The sequence below is a fragment of the Gymnoscopelus microlampas genome, assembly GCF_963454915.1.
Source record: "Gymnoscopelus microlampas genome assembly, chromosome: 9".
Taxonomy (NCBI): Eukaryota; Metazoa; Chordata; class Actinopteri; order Myctophiformes; family Myctophidae; genus Gymnoscopelus; species Gymnoscopelus microlampas.
In genome coordinates, this window is record NC_139946.1 from 40,944,132 (window position 1) to 40,951,009 (window position 6,878).

Here is a 6,878-nt window from a genome sequence, read left to right on the forward strand (position 1 = left end):
GTATATTCTGATAGCAGTCATTGATGAGTATTTGTTCAGTAGCAGGGGTCGATCTCCCCTGCTCTTCAGTAAACAGAAAATGTAGGGATATTTTGGGATACCAAAGTTTTCCAGTCATGTCAGAGAACTCACAAAAGAGGTACAGGATAAAGTAAAGTTTCAAGTGAGACAAAGACATTAGCAGACAACTGAAAACTGCAACATTACAGGCAATAAAACTTACTGACACTGGAGAGCACAGTGGTTATCCTCCTCAACTGGAGCTGGAGCTTCTCCACCTCAAACCGACAAGAGTCGCAAGGCTGCCACCCTTGACCCTCTGGTATGCTCTGGTCCGATGGATTTGCTTGACCTGGAAAGATTGAAAGCACGTCAAAAACTGTAAAGAAAAGTAAAAAAAAAAAAAAGTAGAATGCAAAACTCATCTATGAATCCTGAATTTGAAGGACAACAGTGCCAAGTCTGCTGACACTTAGCTGAGGAACCACACCTTCTACTGGAGCATCACTGGACGGAGATGGAGGTTGCAGTACACTGGGTGTTTCTTGGTTCCACTGATCCAAGTCCATATATGTAGCTGCATACGGCTGTGCAGAAAAGAGAAAAGGCCCTTAATTGTACTTGGTCAAAAATCATCAAAACTATAGGCTACTATACAAGCTCATAGCGCAGCACCGAGTGCTGTGCTCCGAGCTTGTAGGTCTAAATGGGTTAAGAAAGACATACCTCATCAACAGGTCGGCAGGCCTGTGTAGAAGAGGCTGGAGGGTATGGCTGTAGATCGGGGTAAAAGGTATCACAAGGATGCAGAGACATAGAAAAGTAACCTTAGTTTGTAGTCTGTCAAAGATCTTTAAAAAATAGCTATGCCTTTATGCAATGCATTGTGGATTTTAGATAGACCAATCAAAAGCAATGTGGAATGTAATACAAGTCACAAATAAATTCAATCTAAAGAAAACATACCTCTTCAACAGGTCGACAGGCCTGTGTAGAGGCCGGAGGGCATGGCTGTAGACCATAGTTAAATGGGTCGTAAGGCTGAGAGACAGAAAAATGACATTAGTTTGTAGTCTGTCAAAGATCAGTACAAATACATTTACTAAATGAAGTTGTGTTCAATGGAGTGTTGTGTTCATCACATAACATTCACCACAGTATAAATACACCCGAGATCAGTTGACTCAAATGAATTCCCCCCTCCTCCCCAACAAACCTTCTCATCCACAGCTTTGCCCTGCGATACTGTTAAATTTGAGCAGAAGGTGTGGTCTCTTACTACTAGTGAACCAACACTTACAGTATATCTGAAATGTTACAAAGTCACAACTTAAATGTAGACATTAAATGTATTGAAAACATTTTACCGTGTCAAGAGCTGGGCAGAGGGCCTGGGGAAAGACCGGTGTGGCCCAAGGGCTAGCCCCACTTGAAAACGGATCATAAAGCTGGAGACATAGCAAAATAACATTAGCGGTAGTTTGTAGTCTGTCAAATTGAAAATCTACAGCCAATTGTAGATTAACTAACCAACACTTACGACATTTTTATCTTTAACCCATTTTGTACGGGACTCCTTTTGGTGTTTTAAGCATTATGTTATACTTTAGCTATTGAAAAATAGCAGATCTACAATCTCATAGCCCGGCACTTTTTGAAAAAACGTGAAAATGTAGTGCAAATCTTTGGATATATTTTTTCAGAGCGTTTTTAACTGAAATCTTTGCTTCAGGGGGGTCCCTGGAACAACATATTTTCAGATGGTGGTCGGCGGCCAATTACATATAATCTTGGGGGTCCTTGACATAAAAATGTTTGAGAATGACTGACATAGAAACTGGGTTTTTTCAGAAAACTGTCAGGATTTAGAAGACATTTGTAGAATCGTTCCCAGGTCTAAATGGGTTAAGTAAAGACCTTACATAGTATTGAAAAGAACATTGTACCGTGTCAGGAATCTGTGGACAGAAGCCCTGGGTATGGACTGGTGTGATGGCCTTAGGGCTTGCTAGCTGTGGTGCAGACCATTGAGCAGAAGGCTGGAGAGACATGAAATATAACATTAGAAAAAAATATCTGAAAATAAACCAAAACAAAAAAAGAGAAAAAGGGCGTGGAACCAAAACTCTTGAGGCATAAAACTCACACGGCAAACAAGTCCGTTAAGGAGATGTCAAAAGTCCATTCAGGCAGGATGTCTAAACCAGCAGGCATCCACCGGGGTGAGGAACTCATGGTTGGAAATCAGTGACATGACAATCTGGAAGGGCACAAAAAAGAACAATATAAGTATTGAAAGCTGATTATGAGGTGTAGGTGGGAAGACAAGCAGAGAAGGTCAGGTATCTACAGGGCTGAGAATTGGGGACAGTTGTCATGTGAGACAGGTGATGAGGAAAGGTGTGTGGACAGTTAGAAGATGGCAGGTCTGGGGAGGTGAGGGGCAATCCAGAAACTGCCCTGTGATCCTTTCTTCTTACATTAGTTGACTTTCCCTTTTCTGAACAACACCTAATAGGTAAAGTCCTTTTGCACACCTACTTACAAAGGACATGCAGTTACACAGGAGATGACAGCCAACGTAGAGAAGAAAATAAGTGGTCCTGCACACCATATTCAATTACTTAAGATTTATTTGCTTAACTACCTAATGAAGGTCAGCTAATCGAAACGTTCTTACAAATAGATAAATAAAATGTAACTTAAGACAGTGTTCTGACCACTTCTTTACTTCTGAACAACTCCTAAAATCAGAGCCTGAGATAGAGAAAACTAATTAAGTAATAAAACTCTACTAAAATATGACCATGACAATGTCATTCATATAGTGGGGAAGAGAATGGTCCAAATGTTTTGCACATAACTTACACTCAAAGCCAATCGAAGTCCATCAATTGCTTCAGGAGGGAGGAGACAGGAGGACAAACCCACTTTTCTGGCTGAGCAGCTTTGTTGTTTGGTGCCACCGCCAAATTGCGCCAATGGGTTGATCCCAACGAAACATCTGAAATCACAAAACACATATGGAACAGGTGCACTCAGAGCTGTTCTACAAGAGAGCACATCTTTTGAGTTACACATGATGGTTCTACTTCAAGCAGAAAGTTACCTTTGAATGAATTCCAGTGTGTAACAGGCGTGCTCCTCCTGGTACACCAAAGTTGTAATAACTGGAAAACTGCCATTCCAGCCAGGAAGTTGATCTGTGGAGCCACAACGACCGACCTCAATGCTCAGCATCCATTGTGTAGCTGTGAGAACTTCACCTAAAGATAATTTGACATATATGGTTTGCATGTTAACAGTGTTTGTCTGTTGCTTTCCACATAACAATAGACTGTTAAACTAAAACATGACCTCCATATAGTCTCCGTATTTGCAATGCTTTAAAACAGATTAGAAAAAAACAGTAAAAAGTGTGCAGACTAAACTCAGTGTTAATTTAACTGTCTTAAGCAGGGGTCTTCAACAGGGGGTCCGGGACCCCTAGGGGGTCCTCAGAATAACTACAAGGGGTCAGAATTACTTAGGGGTGTCACGATTCACCTACAGTACCTCAAGATTCGATTCAAAATCGATTCCTAGGGTGCCGATTCGATTAAAATTGCGATTCTGCGATTAATTGATATTCGATTCGATTCTGCGATTTATTGCGATTTTCTACCCCAAATCACTTTGCTTTAATCATACTAGAACATTTAAATATAATATAAACCATGAAAAGTTGAATCATACACTTCAATGCAGCCAGATCATGTCAGTCAGTCTTTCTGACATTGATTTCAGACAAAGTGCCAGTGAAAAAAGTACTAACTTATATAAAAAAAAAAAAAAATCAAAAAAATCGATTTTAATATTTTGATTCGATTTTTAAAATCGTGGCATTAAGAATCGCGATTTATTCATGAATCGATTTTTTTTGACAGGCCTAGAATTACTACAGGGGGTCCACCAAATCTTTGTGTGATATGATTATATGTTAATTTAACTGTCTTAAGCAGGGGTCTTCAACAGGGGGTCCGGGACCCCTAGGGGGTCCTCAGAATTACTACAGGGGGTCCGCCAAATCTTTGTGTGATATGATTATTTATTTTACCTTAACCAATTGAACCTTAGCATCCCTTTTGTGAGGAGAACTTTAGCCAAAAATAGCAGATCTACAAGCTCACAACGCCTCACGCTGCAAGCTTGTAGATCAGCTATTTTTGGCAAAGAGGGAAAAAGAGCAGACCAAGTAAACAAAAAAAGTTGAATCTGAAACACAATTTTATACAATATAGAGGGGGTCCCTGCCTCATCTCTCTCTCAGCTAGGGGGTCCATGGCCTGAAAACGTTGAAGACCCCTGGTCTTAAGGATCCATTCATTCCATTGGTACATTTGTACTCTCTTTCCCTAAATTAAATGATTTTACTTTGTACTGTAGGTTCAAAACAAAATTCATAGATGTAATAATAATAATAATAATAATAATAATAATAATAATAATAATAATAATAATAATAATGAATTACAGTCAAAACAAATGAGGCCAACATTAGCTCTCACTGATGTGGTCTGATTTATACCTGAAATAAACAATGACATCATGCACCACATGGAAATTAATATGCTAATGCCATGTCTAAGACTGTGTTGCACGCCCCAAAAAAACTGATTTGAAAGCTCACAATGCGTCGCTGTGAGCTTGTAGATCAGTGATGTTTGGGCATGCGTGAGTCTGTATAACCCCCTGTATTATGACAGTCATGACGAAACTTCAACCTGGTGTTTGCACGTTCTCCATGTAATGCCCTACATCTACATTAACGTTCAGATTTCAAATATAAAGTGCTTACCCCATGGCCACGGATGTTACAATCCACTTCGGGTCGGTGTAAGTACCCGTATATTCCGGATTGTTAAAAAAAAAAAGCATTTTAATCCGATCGGTGGCCATTTTGTCATAGAGTTATATTGTAACAGAGTGCAGTACTCCTCCCAACTGATAGGGTCAAGTAGTTGAAAGCGTACAGAAATACGGAGAAAATGGCCATCGATCGAATTAAAATGCTTTTTATTGAACAATACAGACGATACGGGTATTGCCGAGTGCCCGAGTAGACTTGTAACATCCGTGACCATAGATTGAGCACTTTATATTTAAAATCTGAACGTTTATGCAGATGTACAGGTTGTAAATGGAGAAAGTGCAAAAAACTGGTTGAAGTTCGGCCGTGACGCTCGTGATGGACGAGCGTCGTGTGATCCATAGCTAATACACGACAAATGCACGACGTTTACGATACTAACAAGTTGGATAACACACTTTAATTCCATAAAGTAATTCATCTTACCTGTTATCTAGTAGAGTAGAAGCACGGAAGCAACTGGTTTGTAAATAAATGTTCTCTTAGCCGACGGTTAGTTTCTCTGGCTGAACCCGACCGGTCGGTTCAAAACTGATAAGCTCCGCCTTGAACAGCTGCGTGACGTAATGACGTAATGTCGCACTGTAGGTCTGGTCAGGTTCTCAACCTGTGGGTCGGGACCCCCAGGGGATCCCCACCTGATTGGGGGGTAGGTGGCAGTGACAGTGAAGTGACAATTTAAGTAACCCTTTTAATACCTAAAAAAAAAAAAAATACTGCATCAAAAGTAATCAACAAACTATATAAAAAAAATGGTCGAAGAAAAAAAAGAAAATAGCTGATCTGCAATAAGAAGTTATAGATTTTTGAAATAGTTCAAAGTTAAGCTTTTCTCACATTTTTCAAAAAAAAATTTTTTAAATTAAAAAACATGTTTTCAGACTCAAAAGAGGACGCTGAATCGAATAGGCTAGGTCTCGATTTTGTATGACCCTTATAAAGTGGTTTAAACAAGCGTTCAAATTTCATAAACTTGGAAGCTTTTTTCACAAACATATTATTATTATTATTATTTTATTTTGACCCTTCCACCCTCTTATTTAGATCATTTTGAGTCGAATGGTAGGTTACACAATAGTCTAGTATTGTGTAATAGGGAAGTTATAGATTTTTGAAATAGTTCAAAGTTTATCTTTTCTCACATTTTTTAAAAATATTTTATTTTTAAATTTAAAAACACTTTTTCTGACTCAGAAAAGGACGCTGAATTGAATGGAATAGGTCTCGATTTTCTAGGACCTTGGGAAATACAAAATCTCACCAAAAAGATTGGACGTTGACTTTTGTCACAAAAGTTAGCACAAAATCTGGAACTAATCGCTCCAGATATTTTTTAAAAATCTAAAACTTCTCTCCATCCATATTGAGAGTAAGCCGGATATTTTGGCACCAGCCCTGATTTTTTTTTACACTGATAAAGCTCAAAGTTCAGCGAAAAGACTGCAAAGGTCAACTCTTGCTAAAATTTTAGAAATTATATTTTTCTTCGAGACTCTGGTTTTAGACAAATATGATGACACTGATTCCAAATATTTACGTTTTATTTTTCTCGGAAAACAGGAAGTGCCTCAAAAGGCCACTTCCTGGTTGGTTTTAGGGTGTTCCAGGCCCGTGATTTCCCCGATATATTTTTTTCCTAAATCTACACGTAAAATAATGCCAAAAGTCGAGATGATCAAACCCTGATATCAAATCATGATTTAATTATCCTTTAATTGGCTATGGTTACGGCTTCGCTATCTTGCTCAATATCTCGAATACGATAAGGACTTAGGGTCCACCTTTTGGATATGTTTTTTTTTTTACTTAGTCCTTTGATATGGTCTTAAGGTTTAAGACTCTATGAGCCTTCCAAAAGTATAGAAGGTCAACTTAGGAGTGTCGTACCGTGACAAACAAGACATCCACGTGTGCGCCTTAACGAGTTGTACAACATATCCAAAAGGCGGATTCTAAAGATGTATGGTTA

At 38.9% G+C, this 6,878-nt stretch overlaps 2 long non-coding RNA genes across 2 annotated transcripts; both read right to left on the reverse strand.

The window, feature by feature from the left end:
* Window positions 1-404: 404 nt before the first annotated feature.
* On the reverse strand, window positions 405-1,034 carry LOC311051741. Its single transcript, XR_014601419.1, has 3 exons — window positions 967-1,034; window positions 727-774; window positions 405-587 (listed from the first exon to the last, which is right to left on the reverse strand). It is a non-coding gene; the product is annotated as an uncharacterized lncRNA (long non-coding RNA).
* Window positions 1,035-1,071: 37 nt separating this feature from the next.
* LOC311052294 lies at window positions 1,072-5,429 on the reverse strand. Its single transcript, XR_014601496.1, has 6 exons — window positions 5,336-5,429; window positions 3,110-3,266; window positions 2,869-3,004; window positions 2,147-2,260; window positions 1,947-2,039; window positions 1,072-1,448 (listed from the first exon to the last, which is right to left on the reverse strand). It is a non-coding gene; the product is annotated as an uncharacterized lncRNA (long non-coding RNA).
* Window positions 5,430-6,878: the final 1,449 nt, after the last annotated feature.